General features: G+C 42.2%; 1 long non-coding RNA gene across 8 annotated transcripts in view; it reads left to right on the top strand.

Annotated features, from left to right (window-relative positions):
• The window catches only part of LOC127561721 (uncharacterized), a 169,080-nt gene extending 155,442 nt beyond the window's left edge, over positions 1 to 13,638 (top strand). For 6 of the 8 annotated variants that reach the window (XR_007953513.1, XR_007953514.1, XR_007953516.1 and 3 more), the window contains exons 3-4: positions 2,870 to 3,194; positions 12,573 to 13,638. This is a non-coding gene — a long non-coding RNA (uncharacterized LOC127561721). The remainder of the gene's footprint in view (positions 1 to 2,869; positions 3,195 to 12,572) is intronic. The other 2 variants (XR_007953509.1, XR_007953510.1) reach the window with 1 other exon arrangement.
• The last annotated feature ends 2,488 nt before the right edge of the window (positions 13,639 to 16,126 follow it).

Raw genomic sequence — 16,126 nt, 5'->3', positions numbered from 1 at the left:
TTAATATCTTTGAATTTAAATTTTTAAAATTACATTTCTATTTTTACAGATGATGTCTAACTGTAATTTAGCATTCTCTCCAATATGAATGAAAAAAAATTATTCTATGAAGGGATCCAGAAGTTTTTTTTTAAAACCAGATCGCCCACAATATAGAAAGATTAAGATGATCTAAACTCAGCTCTAAATCTACCTTCTTTCTCTTTATTGAATTCCTATTCCTACAGCTTTGTTTGAAGCTGATAAAAATTGACATTAGTGCCCACCAAAGCCATCAGATCATCTTGTTATCCCTTAGGCCCCTCCATTCTATTCTAGAGCTTGTGTCTGGGGAGCTATATTTTGTTATTCAATTGTGGCTGCCTTTTTGTGACCCCATTTATGGTTTTCTTGGCAAAGATACTTGGCATTTCTTTCTCCAGCTCATTTTACAGATGAGGAAACTGAAGTAAATAAGGTAAAGTGACTAGCTCAAGACAACACAGCTAGGAAGTATTTAAAGCTCAAATAGCCTTTAAAGAAGACCAAAAGGTCTTCCTGAGCATTCAATATTTTATATTGTACATTTTGGGATCCTGCTGTGATTTCTTAAGTATAGGGAACTAATCTCTAAAAGAATGAAGACTCTCCACCAGTTTTGATGGGCAACACAGACTTTGAGAATTGATTGAGTGTATTGAGAAATTAAATGACATTTTTAGTGTCATGCTACAGAAGCAGTACTTGAATACAGCACCTCTTTGATTCTGAGGCCTTTCTATCCACTTCCTCCTATGCTGCCTTTCATATCAAAATTGCTTTCTAATAAATCACCCTAATTGTGACAGACTCATTCTAACTTTAGTAATGTGTCTCTGTTGCCTTAGAAGAAAATGATTCTGATTTGAGTAATTTAGGACAAAGAAAAAAACTCTTTCCCCCTAAATTGGGGAATGGGAGGTGGGAGAGGGGGAAGGGACTTAGATCACAATAGCAAAAAAATGCTTTTTTGGCCTCAGAATAGTTAGTGAGACACAGAGTGTATAAAAAGAACATGAAACTGGGAGGACACATGCATTGGTATTAGTCTTGGCTCTATCAGAACTCAAAGTGTGACACTGGGAAAATCACTTTCCCCTACCCTCAGTTTCTTTCTCTGTAAAAGAAGGGAGTTGGACCAGATAACATTTAAGGCTTGAATTCTAAACTTCTCTGGTTTTAAGAGAAGCCAAGCATATGTAAGAGTTGAGAAGGAGAAAGTGGTCAAAATTTCAAACCAGACCTTTCTTTTTAAACAACAACAAAAAATAACATTCCCTTTAGTCCCTTAGTAGTGAAAACATAAGAGGAAAACTCCTCCTACCTCAAAGAAGGTTTGGGACTTTTCTGGAAGATGACTGGAGAACCCTCGAAGGACAAATTCTTTTTCTCCTAAGAGTTGGAAGTGGGCGGGGAGAAGTGTTGGGAGAGGGGGTGGAAGTGGGGGTAGAGGTGGAGGTGGGGGGTGGAACAGAACCTGGAAGAGCCCTGTACCTTACCCTCGAGGGGCTCACAATCTTGAGTATAAACCAGACAGACCTTGAACTTGGAGCAAAACCCCATTTATTGCAAACTGAAATTCCATCTGCCAGAGAACTTGGATTAGATGAGGGAGCCAACCTTTAGCGTGTGAGCCAACTTCGCCTTCCACAGCTCCACCCTCCGGTGTCCAGATCCCAGTGCCCAGCCCCATTCCCTTGGTCCCCAAAATGGCCTCTTCTCATTTTATTCCCACCTCTTCTTTCCCTGTTCCACTTCTTATTGCTTCCCAATCTTGCAGAAATTAACGTTTAATTTCTGTAGAAACAGTCTTCATGGGTCATGGAGGAATTTGGGAGAGGGTCAATTGCCACCTCCTCTAAAGTTCTTGGATGTGATACCCTATTTTTTGCTTCTTTTCCCCTCCGGCTCTCTCACCTTTCCTGGCCTAGAAGCCTTGACCCCAAAGAAAGGGAATTTAACCTGTGCTAGTCTCTGACACCCACCCCCCAAACTCAGCGGGCTTTGGGCCTGGGACTCTGAAGGAAAGGAATGAAAATGCAAGTGCTAGGTCGTTAAGGTATTTGAATTTTTTTTAAGAGGGGGAAAAAAAAAACTCCGGAGAAAGAAAGTATTTGATGGCTAATAATCTCATTTCAATATAATGGGACTTTCTTCTGCAGAGAGCAAGACAGGTTAAGAGATATAATTATGACTTTGCAAACTCTCTCCCAAGTGCTGGAGACGCGCTGACAGGTCTGCGCCGGGCTGCGCTCGGCTCCGCTCGGCTCCGAGGGGAGACGGCTTTGTCTGGAGCGCCAGTTAAAGAGACAGGATCCCTTTCTCCCCCTCCCCCTACCCCCATCCTCTGCCTGCTTTGCAATTTAACTTGTCAGAATCATCCCTGCTCCCGGATCCTCGTTTGATTCCCTCACGGAGCTCCTGGGGGGGAAGGGGGGGGAAAGAAGGAGGAGGGAGGGATGGAGGAGGCCGGGATATGTGTGTGTGTGTGTGTGTGTGTTGGGGGACGGGGGCAGGGAGCAAGAGTAGAAAGAAGTGGCCTGAGGTCTCCGAGGTTCCTCCAAGAACAAAAAAGAACCGTGAGCTCAAGATTTATCCAAGCTAAAAGGGAGAAGGGTCAAGTCTATATTGCTAAAGTGGGTGGATTGTGGAGCAATTTTAGAACTCAAGCCGTAAACGTGATTCTAATTCAGCGTCAGTCAAAAATGAAACAAGCCCCCTCCCCCCTCAAAAACAAAAACAAAACTAAAAAAAAAAACAAAAAACCATACAATTCGGATAGTGTGGCTGCTTGCTTAGTCCAATCTGGTCCATATTCTCTAGATAATTGTCCATTTTTCTTCTCCTATAGACTCGTAGGTAGGAGCCGAACTAAGAAGGTTGCCCTTCCGCCCCTCTATTTTTCCTTCTAAAACCAAACTTTAAAACAGCAGCAACAACACTATAGTGAAAAAAAAAAATCCACTTAAAACTGGATCCCTACGGAGGATTTCCCCAGCACCACAGGACCGCAGGCTGAGAAGAATCCCCCGGAGAGTAGATTAAATGGGGCAGAGGATTCGAGATGAAGTGCGGATCGAGCTGAACCAGGAGTGCAAACTGGATCTCTCCGAAGGGAAGAGATGCTTTTTTCAGGTCGAGAGGCTGCTGGGGAAAGTCCAAGGCCTTGAGAATGGGTGAGTGCTCATTAGTGCTTGAGCAGGTGGATGCACTCCTAGAGAGATGGTGTTTATGGAAATGTGTAAATATTTTTATTATATGGTCTCACAGTCGTCTTCTTCGTTATCCCTCATCCCACTCCCTTACGTGGGAGACTGGGCATCCTGCCCCCTACTAATTAAATCCCCCCAAATGTTAACGTAAATGAAGAGACATAGGGAGATAGACGCTAAATTAAAGGGCTGGAGGAAAAGAGGGATGGAGAAGAGAGGAAAGTAGAAAAGATAAGAGGAAGAAAGAGAAGGAAAAGAGAAAGGCAAAAATAGACGAGGAGAAGATAGAGGATAGGGAAGGGGAAGTAGGAGAGAGGCATGCAAAGCCGGAGAAAAATGAATCGGAGGAAGAGAAATCAATGACTGGAGAACTCTGAAAGATCGTTCTAGGGCCCTGAATATATAACGTGGTTGCTACTTGCTTATAATCTCTCTCTCTCTCTCTCTCTCTCCTCTCCCTCCCTTCTCCTCTCTCCCTCCTTCTCTCTCTCCTTCCTCCTCCCTCCTCCCCCTTTCTCTCTCTTGCTTTTCCCCTCTCTAGTTCTTTTCTCCACCTGGCTCATAATGACTTCCTCCACTTCGCACTATAAGGAATTAGTAAGGAATTCTTTAAAAATCAGGGCAAGTCTCTACTGATTTCCCAGTAGCACCTCAGCGCCCTCCAGACCCGCACAGAAAATCCAGAAAGACTGAAAAATCCAGACTGATCCAAGCCACGTGACTCACCCTGGGCTAGGGGAGGCCAAGGTTAGGAGACCTAGGGACCTCTCTTAAGACAATGGAGGATGCCCAGACCCCGAATCCTACAGACAGATTAAACTAAATAGCCAGGGTCTGGAGCAAACGCGATTAGCAAACGACTCTTGGCTAAATTTAAAAGGTTTTATTGGGTTCATTCAATTGCAAACCTAGTCTAGTCTGAATTATTCCCTCCCAGCACCATTATCCCCATCTATCCTGTCTGCATATAAATCACACCTTCGTGTGCGCGGCACTTTCCCTGGTCGTTCTTGTGCAATTCCACAAACTGGTCAAACCAGACATAATTTGGAGGTAACACTGGTCTTGGTTGGAGAGAAGGGAAGAACTGCTAGAAATTATGTTTGAGTGTGAGGATTTAAAACTGCACAGATTCACTTAGGTTCCCCTATGGTGAGAGTAGTGGGGCTCCCCTCTTTCTATTCCCCCTTCCCCCTTCCTCCATCTTGTGCTTTTCCACTCACCTAGTTGGGGGCAGTGGGTCTGGGTCACAAGTGCATTTCCGCGTCTTAAGAATTCGGAGGAGATGAGTGAGTCCACTTTGGTGGCTTGGAGGTTTAGAACCTTTTGATCTGGTTCGAGTGAAGGACCAACTGCCACAGACTACACTAAATATTAAGTTTTCCTCATATCTGCATTCCTATTCTGATTCATATGTTGAATTCCTCTCCCTTCTCTTTCCATCCCCGAGGAAAACCGGTCAGGAAGCAAGTAGAAGCACCCGTCTACCCCACCCCACCCCCCATCTACTGGATAGTTGCGGGGAGGAGGATAGGGTCAGGAAGCAAATAGAAGCACCCGTCTACCCCCCTTCTCCCCCCCAAAAAATCTTCTGGATAGTTGCGGGGAGGATAGGATTCGAAGAGCTCAGTTGTGAAAGTCAACCCCGAGAAGCAAGATCCCTCATATTCCTCCTCCCTCACCCGAGCTTCGTCCCATTTGGGAATATCTTTTCTTGGGTGAGATATTTATTCTTGAAGGTGAGAGAAATAGGGGGTTTGGGTAAGCTTCTGTCTTGGTCCAGACTAGGTCGGTAAACAAAGACTAACTCAAAGTGGGTGAGATAGGAATTAGGCTAAGGATGATGATAAAAGGGTGTGTGTGTTTGTGTATATGTGTAAAATGCCTTGCGTAGCCACGGCCACCCGTCCAGGGGAGGTGTGCGAATGATTTTAAGTCGAGCACTTGCTCATATGTGTGTATGCTTGCCCGTGAGCGGGAAATTCTAAGCGCCTACCTTGGTGTATATATGTTCGTGTATTCCCGCAGGGATGAAATATACAGGGTAGTAAAGGAGGATTTAAGTTAAAAAACAAAAGCGGGAGGGGAAAACAAATAGGCAAAGACATAAATGAGAATTAAGACGCAGGAACTGGGGAGACAGACTAACACAGAAGAAGGTAATATAAAGACAGTATGAGAACGAAGCCGCCAAGGTCAGGTTTTAGAGATATTGTACGCGTGGCCTCTCCGAGTGCCCTGGGTGGGGGCCTCGTGGGTCCGAATCCCTGCGGGGAAGCGGGGGTCGCTGGGTGGAGTCAGGGAGGAGCCACAGGGCGCAGCCGGCGAGGTCAGGGGGGAAGGGGCACACAGAGGGCAGCGGCTCGGAAAGCCAGTTCGACCGGCTCAGGTTACTGTGGGCCTTCCCGGGGAGCCGTAGCCGCCTCCTTCCCCCCAGCCCCAGGGAAAGGGGCCGGGGATGGGCTACGGACTCGTCCCTACTCCCCACCCCCACCCCAGCCCCCACTGTTTGCATTTCTCTGGCAGGCTGCGGGGCTCAGGTTGAAAAGAATCGCCTTCATTTGGAACTCTGTTTATTTTTCTTAACTAACCGGCGCAGACAGACGACCCTGTAGAGCACCGGCGGCCGGCAGGGGCCGAGCCCCAGCCAGGGGAAGGGGTTGAGGGGAGAGAGCGGCCAAACGGGAGTGGTGGGGAGGGGGTACTTCTTCACCCTCCCCCAACGGCTAGAGAGGAGGGATAAGTTTCTCCCAGTTCCTTAACCAGATTCTTCTTAGTCCCCTAACCCCATTACTTCATCTCTGGCCTGCTCGTGCCTGGCAAAGGCACTTGTTCAGAGTTTCTGGTCTTCTGGTTATCCTATCTTCCCAGCCTTTGGGACCTTGGGTTTCTCCTTCTCTGCTCCGTTTCGGCAACTGTATACGCGTAAAGTGGGCTGTGATGAAAAGGTCTCAACTCATTTTACCCGACTGCGGTGGGCTGGGTGCCTGGGCTTTTAGAATCCAACCAAGTGCCCGAGAGAATGGAGCTGGGGGTGGGAGTTTCCTGCCTTAGTCAATTCAACCTGACACAGGCCGGGACCCCAGGGACATTTGGATGTAGGGAAAGGAAGGAGAAGGGGCATTTCTTGCATGTTTTGACACGAATTGAATACAATTCAAATGATATTCAAAGAAATAGGCAAATCATCAGTTATTAAGTAACGGAGAGCTCAGCATTATGTGCAGTGGTGTGGCAAAGCCAATGAGAATTCAGACCTAGTCCTTACTAGTCCACAGGCCTCGTGTGTGTATGTGTGTGTGTGGCTGTGCAAGCATGCTCTTGCTTTTCTCTGTGTATTCCAGGTGAGATTTGATCTCTCCTGAAATATATGTTTGGGTGAATGCTTCAGGAGAGTTTGTATATCTGTTTTTGAGAGCAATGTTTGTCTAGAATTGTCTGCCGTGTTTATATCTTTGTGAGTTTGTGAAAAATGTGCTTGTCTGAGTTTGTCTCCCAGCACTTGTGTGGGAACGGTTGTGTGTGAGAGAATGTGTGACACTGAGTGAGAAAGTGTGTGTGTGTATGTGTGTGTCAGCGTGTGTGTCTCTGCTGGAATGTATGTACTCGGGCGGGTGTGCTCGCCTGTCATGAAAATGAGGTCAGGGAAGGTCGTTCCGCTCTACAGTATAAATCAAGGAGGAAAGGAGAATGGAAGTGAGAGACATTCCCAGGAGACCTGAGGGAGAGAGACAGAACAGGAGACACAGAGAGGAGACAGGGAGGGGGAAGAGAGAGACAAAAAGAGGAGGAAGGGAGAGATGGAGGGGAGAGAGTTTTGAGGACATTAGATGAAACTCAGTAGAAATACCTTAGTTTTTGCCTATTGAGTTCCATAGTCTAATTCCTTGGAATCATCCTGTTAACCCCTTACCACTTTAAAGAAAAGTAGGGAAAATAAGAGTCTTTAAATCAAAATATAACCCCTCAAACAAACAAAAAAAAAAAACCCAAACCCCAACACCCTTCAAAATACTACTCCATCTAAGTATTTCTTTGGTTAATAATTCCTCATCACAACCACCCTCTAAGAAGAATTTGTAATAGTTAACCCCCTTGACACATCTATCCTGGTTGTTGCCCCCCCCCCCCTCCCTCTGTTACAAGCACATTCACAATCACACTTCTTACACACTTGAACACCTCTCTCCATCACTGTGAGCCAGGAGCTCCCCACTGGTGACCTGGATTATAGCACCCCATAATCTTTCCATCTTCTTTCTCCTTTCCTTTTTAGTGCCTCCACCTTATTCTGAAGCCCTCCTCCACCATTCTTCTTTCTACCCACTATATTCCCCCCATCTACCCCACATTCCGCCCACCTTCACTTGGCCTCCTCTTTTTCTCCTTGCCTGCTGGCCTCATTCACATCACATCCATCTCCCTGACAGGGAGCCCAGATTTCTCTCTTAACTCTCCATGCTCTGGCACTCCCTCCCTCCCTTCCCCTCCTCTGTCCAGTCTTCTCTCCTGTCTTCCCTATTGTACTCTTCCCCTCCACCCCATTATTGTGGGCTCTTCAATCTCCTCAGGAGTCCCTCGAGTTGGACCCTGCTCTTTCTCATGGTATAATTTGCAAATCTTACCAAAAGCAAACTGAGCTTCTGGCCCTCACCCCATCCCAGAATGAACAGTTGGGCAGAGATGGAAACTGCTTATTGTGGGGGCTGGTCTCAAAGACACTGAGATGGAAAAAAGGGAAGAGAGAGTGAGGAGGAACAACCTCAAGGGATCAATTTCTTCAGCGTCTTCCAAATGCACTCTTCTATGAAGATGAGGCAGGGTATCAAGGAAGGCATTTCATATGTGAATTCTCTCTCCTCGTGAGCATGGCCTCTGCCATCACTTGCTTTCTGTTTCTTCATTGGTAAAATGGAAGTCTCTTTCAGCTAAGGTTTCTTCCCAAGACCCAATTTATGACCCAGTGATTCCTGTCTTTGTATTTTGAATGTCCCAGGGTCAATGGAAGGTGGTTGGAGTTTGGAGTTAAATCTTAGAAATCCAGAGAAGCCCTTTCTGCCTTCACTTGCTGTGGGTCACCTCCTTCCTCTGACTAATGTAGAGGTCAGGCTCTGCTGGGCCACAGCTTGGAGGGAGGCCCTTGGGTACACAGATAACAAATGGATGGGGTAGAGAAGGGAGAGTACTTCCTTGAGGCCCCAGTGCCTTGAGACTATCTTTACTCAGCTCCTGCAAAAGGACTCAGGTTTTGTTTGTTTGTTTGTTTAGCTTTTTTTGGTTCCATAGATGCTATTGGCAGTCTGTGAATCCTGTGAACTTCTCAGAATTTTTTAATTGTGTAAAATAAAATACATAAATTTATAAATGCGACTATTGGAGTTCAATTAATCTCAGACTCTAGGTTAAGAACAATTACTCTTTGTTTTATTGGGTCGGTTCCCTACTAACTTTAGAAAGTTGTGCCCTCAACATTGCACTGCTAAGGGCATTCCTCATCATTATGGAGGGCCAGTTTAAATCGACTTCTTATTTTTGCCCTTAATTCCTACTCTGTGAGTTTCTAACATAAGAATTCAGAGCATTCTAGGCAAAGTTTTCAGGAATCTATCTTCCTTTGGACTGATCCCAATTTGGTATTTAGAGGTAGGGAGAATTACTTGATTTAAGGCTGTTCAGAGAGGAGCAATAAGTAGAACCTCTGTCCTATCTATCTCCCAACCTAGCCTGGGGAAAAATGCACCTGGAAGGGTTCAAGGTGAGGAAATAAGCTCATGACTTCCTCTTTCTTCCTGTATATGTACTTGCTGCCATGATTGTATGCCTGCCTCCATTGTTTCTGAGCCTAAAGAGAGTGTGTGTGTGCGTGTGTGTGTACTCCTGCTAGAAGTCCAACACCAAAGTCCGGGTCTTATTCCCGTAACTGCTCCACAGTGTGGTGGAAGTTGAGTTCCCAGCAGTGTGACAGGTCACTGTGGTCCCATACTACCCCTATGTGGTCCATGATGGCACTACAGGTGGTGAGATTGAGGCAAATGGCCAGAAGAGACTAACAGGATTGGAATAACTAAATCTGAGGTACTCAGTGACCTTTTACTCCAACTGCTAGATAGATTTGCCATCCAGGCTTTTCCAGCTGTGACATTGAGTTTCAGAATCTATTGCAGGTGGAAAAGCAAAACAAAACAAGTCTTTTTTGCCCCCCTTTCTCAAACCCATTCAAATGTAACAAGCAGTGAATGCAAGATAATAATTGGATTCCTAATTTGCCTAGCATATCATATAATCCCAGGAAATTAATGATTTCTTTCCCCTTTTCAAGTTTCAGTTCACATCCCCATCTCCTAATAATAACTTAGATTTATGTAGTGTTTTAATGATTTTTTAAAAATTGGCTTTGGAGTTAGAAATCTTGGGCTCAAAAACCAGTGCTGCCATTGATTACCTACACAATCTTGGGTTAGTCACCTCTGTGAGCTTCCATTCCTCCTCTCTATATTGAGAGGGATGATTTCTTGGATCCTTTCCAATCTAAATCTGTGAGCATATTACTAGCAAAAGAAAGGTAAAGAATTTCATATTTTTCTTGAGAGAGTCAGCATCTCATGATAGAAAAGGGTTAAACTTAGAATTAGGAAAACTAGCCTCCTATAGTAGAGAGAGGGCTAGCTTTAGAGTTAGGAAACCCAGCCTCCTATAGAAGAGAGAGGGTTAGTTTTAGAATTCAAAAGTTTTGCCTCAGACACAAATAATGGATGTGTGTGACCATAGTCATATCACTTAACCTTTCTGTGCCAAGGCAGCTCTCTGTAACTATTAAGCTCTACGTTGGTTAAAATCCTCAGATAAAATTTTCTTTCAGAATGGATAAAATATAAGTCTCAATAAAAAGTCCTGCCCTAATCACATTTAATTCTTACAGTAAATAATTGGACAAGGCAACCAGGGAAGAAATTATTTCCGTTCTACAGAAACTAAAAGTAGTCAAGAAATTTGTCCAAGTAAGGAAGCAGCTGAGGCAGGTTTTCAACTCAGGGGGCAGAGATGATATCAGAACTCTGTACCTGAGTTAACTTCAGCTATTATTTTCACAATCACCTTCAACAGAAACACCAGGGGAAGCATCTTGGAAAGTTTTTCCAGGTTCTGAATGATGCTTATCAGTAGGGGCTCGAGGGATGACTAAAGTGACCAAGGTCAGCAGCTTTGCTCAGGCTGATGGTGAGATGAGGAGCCTCTGGTCTCATCCAGATGGAGCTGGAATCAGCAGCAGAATGCTGATGATCTCTTAGAGTTTAGGTGTGTTCCTGAAAGCCCAAAGTGTCAAAGATAGCAATTTCTGATACTCTGCTGCTCCCTAGTGTTGCTCAGATCCCTTACATCCAAGTTCAGCTTTTGGTCGTGTAGTGATTGACTCCTTCCCTATTACAAGGCTCTCATTCTCACCTAGCAATAGGATCTTTCTCTTGAATTGCTATTCTCCTAATCCCAGTCCTAGAAGAGGACCTGGAAAAGTGGATGAGCATTTTATGGGGCTTTCTGGTTGCAGAATCTAATCCAATTCAATAAATGTATCTGGCGCTGTGCCAAATCCTGGAGATACAATTAATAAAAAGAAAGACAACTCCTCCCCATAAGGAGCCTGGTTGGTTGCTTGTTGTCCATTGTACTTGAAGACCAAATATTACTATGTATCAACTTGCAAACTAGTTGAAGAAATAAAATTACACATATGTGAAAAAAATTGCCACAAGGTAAAATTTAAATATTAAGTGATATAGATAGTAGATTATAAGGATCTTAAAGAAGGGAAAGAAAGTCATCAGGGAAAGTGACTTGGAGGAGGTAAGACAACTGTGTGCTTTAAAAAATGACCAGGATATGGAGACTGAGAGAAGGGTAAGGATGCTATGAAGATGTGGTAATGTTATAATTAATGATGGGAATACATTATATAAAGAGTATTCAGGGGAGATAGAATCATAGTATCTGAGGACTGGAAGACCTTTTGTACTAGTACAGTGTGTATCCAAACACAAATCCCTTCTGTACCACATCTAACAAGTAGTTATTCACTTTCTGACTGAGCCCACTTTCTCCTTGGTAACCCATTCCATGTATGAGTAACTATTATTCTTAGAGCTATCAAATTCTTTGTTTCTTTAAATATTTAAAGATAAAACTCCTTCTCCCCCACCTCAATCATTTCTTCTCTAGGCCAAGTATCCCTGACTCATGATAGCTGTGACATGTTCTTGAGACCCTTCATCATACTGACCCTTACCTCACCTCTTTTTTTGAGGCAACTGGGGTTAAGTGATTTTGCTGCAACAGTTAAGTGTCTAAGGCTGGATTTGAACTCAGATCAGAAAGAGCAGAGTCAGGGCTGTCTAGCTGCTCCCTTGGTTCCTTTTCTCTGAAATCATACAAGTTTGCCAGTGTTTTTCCTAAATAAAATGTGGCTCACAAAATTAAACACTGCATTGACAAATGTCATCCCCACTATCTTTCTTTTTTAAAAAATGATTTGACAGCTTCAGACACTTAACATTAGCTGTGTGACCTTGAGGAAGTCATTTAACCCCAATTACCTTGGCAAAAAAAAAATGTTCACACAACTTTTGGTTTCTTAGCTATTTCCTCTCCCAGAGAACCATCCTTTATAATAAAGAATTTCACAGAGGAATTGGGAAGGAGAAAAAAGGCCTGGCAAAACTAACCCACCTATTGAAAAGCCTCATGTTATATGTAGCATTCCACATTTGTAGAGCTCCATTTCTGCAAAGAAGCAAGGAGAGGTGAGATGTACATAATATTAATGATGACAAAAAAAGCTTCAAGCCTTAAAGGTTTGCAAAGTACTTTACACATATCTCAAATTGACCTTCACAAAACAGGTAATTATTTACCTATTTACATTTGAGAAAACGGAGACTGAGATAGACTGAGTGACTTGCCAGGATCATGTAGCTAGTTAGCATCTGAGATAGTAACTGAACTCATTTTATTCATTATGCTTCTCCCACTGTGGGAGCTCAGAGGAGGGAGAATTCTCTATGGGCAAAGATGGTTTCCTGGTAGGCCATAACTAGAAGAGCTAGCCTAGTGCCTGATTAAATATTTCTACCTTTAGATAAATTAGTAATGAGATGGAACATGTTATTCAGTGATAATTTTTTTTTTATCACTTTTAAGAGTGCAATATTTATCTTGATTCTCAGTGTGCTTGGATATCCCCCTGTTATCTATCCTCAAAGGTCAAGAGACTTTATTTCTGAAGAAGCCATTATGGCTCTCTTAAGTTGGTTCCTTATGTCAAACCCTTTGTGTTCCATTGTTTCCTAGAGTCTCAATCTGAAGAAGGAAAAGAATGAGAAGAAAAAGAACAAGAAGAAGAAAAAAGAGGATTGTTTACTATATATGTTCCGCATTGAGTATTTGGGGCACAAATGCAGGCAAAATAAAAAAGTTGTTCCTGCCTGTAAAGAGTTTAAATTTGAATAGGGGAAGATCTCAACAAAAGGAAGATGAAAGATGGGGATGAGAGATGGCAGGGGAAGGGAGAAAGATAACAGTGTCTGGATCATAGTGATGAAATCTGAGAATGATGGATGGGGTTTCTTCAAAGTGAAAGGTCCAGGAAGAATTCATCAAAGAGAAAACGAGGCCTTGGGAGTGAAGAAAAAAGACATGGTGGCAAATTCCAGAGGAAAAAGTCATGTAGAACCTCAGAGCTGGGAGGTCCCTCAGATGTCATCTTGTATAATTTGTATTTAAAACAGGAATAGCCTTTGCAATATTCTGGAAAAATGGTCATCCAGAATCTACCTGATGAGCTTCAATGAAGGGTGATACCCACTCCTTCCTCACCTAGAGCTAGGAGAAGATTCTCTATTGAATATAACTAAACACTTTTTTCCACTTTTTTATAAGGATATCCTTTGCTCAGAACCTTAGATTCACTAATAATAACTAAGGGAACTGAGAAAAGGAAAAACAATTAGAGAAAGATGTTTCAGGAAAATGAAACAGAATCAGAGAAATTCATTCCCTATATCTGAAAGACTTCAAGACTCTGGTGAGGAAGGACATGTCTTGGGACACTGTGAGACAATTTTAAATAAGATTTTGAATTCCATTATTTTCTTCCTTCTCCCTCTTTCCTAAGATGTATGCAATTTGATATAGATTATATATGTGCAATCATATAAAATATTTCCATAGCCATGTTATCAAAAAACAGAACAAAAGATAAAAAAAGCTATCAAAAAATAAAGTGAAAATACTATGCTTTGATCTGTATTCAGACTCTATCAGTTCTTTTTCTGGATGTGAATAGCATTTTCTATTATGAGTTTTTTGGAATTTGACCCACATCTTGAAGGAAAAGTTTGGTTGAACACAATAGAGCATGGGGAAACAGGGCAGTTTGGGGAGACATCCCTCATGTTAAATGCAACAGATAATAATTTAGCCTATACAAAGAAGAGGATAAAAATAGCAACAATTTGAATTTATATCTTCTGAAAAATAGGGATCGTGTAATGCTTTATAAAATTCTTATAATCTATAAGGCAGGTAGTATATAAGTAATATTATTCTAATTTTAGCAATGAAGAAATCGAGATAATGTGACCTGTTTAAAGTCACACAGTAAATGCCCAAGATGAGACTCAAATCCCGTGTTTGCTACTTTATATAACTAGAGAGGTGACCCAAAGGAGTTGGGATTTGCAAAAGTCATCTGATATGTCATTCATTCATTCATTCATTCATTCAGGTACAGAATATCGGAGCAGAAAGAGACCATATATGGAGCTTGCCTAGTACTTCAGGGCAAGGGGTAAGAGGAATCATGCAGGGAAGCTACCACTGCTTACAGCTATCTTGAGACCATTATCTTTTCTCTCTCCATGTATCTTTAAATAAAGCAAACCTAGCAGTGAGTGTTATACATTTGTCAAGACTGTGGGAATCCTCTTGTACTGACTATAATTGTAAGAGACAATCCCCATCTCCTTCTTATACTTCCCTGATGGTATAGCAGAACACAGGATCTGGGGACTAGCATGCTTTTAATTTGGGCAGCTAGGTGTTGTTGTGGATAGAACTCTGGCCCAGAGACTGGATCAGCTGAGTGAAAGATCTGGCCTTAGACACTTACTTAGAACTTAAAATGGGTCAATTATTTGTAAAGTGAGCCACAGAAGGAAATGGCAGAGCACTCTAGTACCTTTGCCAAGAAAATCATGGTCATGGTTGAACCATGATTGAACCAACTATGCCTTTGTTCAGGCCCCATTATCAGTACTCACTAGCAGGTAACCTTAGGAAATCTTCGATTCTCTGAATCTGTTTCCTTAGCCTCATCTCCAGAGCAGAAATAGTACTATTTATACTATCTACTTCATAGCTCCTATGTAAGTATTAAAACACTGAAAAGAAGCATGATCTATGGGGGAAGAAGTGTGGATTTAGAGTCAAGGAGCTTGGGTTTACAATGTAAAACTAGGTAAAGACTCCAATATCTAGTTTTACAGATAATGAAAATGAGATTCAAAGTAGTCGTGTCTTAATATCAAACAAAATGTAAATGAAAGAAATGGGATGTGAACTTATGTCCTCTGCCTCCAAATCTTGTGTTCTTTTTTTGTGAAGAACATCAAATTTCATCTAGGGGATATCCAAACCCAATCTAATCATAAGGAGCATTTATTAAGCACCTGTTAAATTCCAAGAATTGTGCTAAACTCTGGGTTAAAAAATAAGAGGAAATTGAGTGGATGCCCATTAGTTAGGGAATGGCTGAATGGCTGAATAAGTTGTGGTATATGAATGTAATGGAATATTATTGTTCTATAAGAAATGATGAGCAGGGTGATTTCAGAAAAGCCTGGAAAGACTTATATGAACTGATGCTGAGTGAAGTGAACGGAACCAAGAGAACATTGTATAAAGCCATAACAAGCTTATATGATCATCAGCTGTGATGGACTTGACTCTTTTCAATAATGAGATGATTCAGGTCAATTCCAATAAACTTGTGATGGAGAAAGCCAATCACAAAGAATTGTAGAGACTGAATGTGGATCAAAATAGTATTTTCAGCTTTTTGTTATTGTAGGTTTTTTTATCTGATTTTTCTTGTGCAGCATGACAAATATAAAAGTGTTTAGAAGTATTGTACATGTTTATATCAAATTCCTTGCTATCTTGTGGAGCAGGTAGGAAAAGGAGGAGAGAAATTTGGAACACAGGGTTTTTCAGGGGTAAATGGTGAGGACTCTCTTTGTATTTGGAAAAATGAAATACTATTAAAATACTCTTTTAAAAAAAGGGGAAAAAAGAAAATCAGTTCTTATCCACAAGGAACTTACATTCTGCTAAGAAGGCAAGGATTATAATATGCAAATACATATTTTCCAATGTCATAGTGTTTTTTTAAAAATGTTTTCTGGTAAAGAAGCAGAGGGGCTAGTACAGGGTATGAGGCTATAAGATTATATAGGCATACATTTGCCAGAATCCTTGGATTTCATTTTTATTTGTCCTTGAAGACATTTCCTATTCTGAGTTTTACAGACTTGAGGAGAAAAAGTGTTGAGTGATTTGTCTGACCGTAGCCCTATTTGGGGTTTTCTTGACAGAGGTATTAAGATGGTTTGCCATTTCCTTCTCCAGCTCATTTTACAGATGAGGAAACTGAGATAAACAGAGTTAAGTGACTTGCCCAGAATCACCAGTTAGGAAATGTCTGAAGATTAGTCTTTCTAACTCAAGGCCCAGCTCTCTCTATCCACTGTCCTAGCTTCCGATGGGATCATAGGATCATACCTTTCACACTAGTTGAGAACTTTGAGGTTACCTAGTCCAGCCCATTCATTAACAAATGAGAAAAG

This window comes from Antechinus flavipes, chromosome 4, assembly GCF_016432865.1.
Source record: "Antechinus flavipes isolate AdamAnt ecotype Samford, QLD, Australia chromosome 4, AdamAnt_v2, whole genome shotgun sequence".
Classification (NCBI taxonomy): Eukaryota; Metazoa; Chordata; class Mammalia; order Dasyuromorphia; family Dasyuridae; genus Antechinus; species Antechinus flavipes.
Note: the sequence above shows the minus strand (reverse complement) of the source record. Positions and strands in the feature narration are given on the sequence as shown.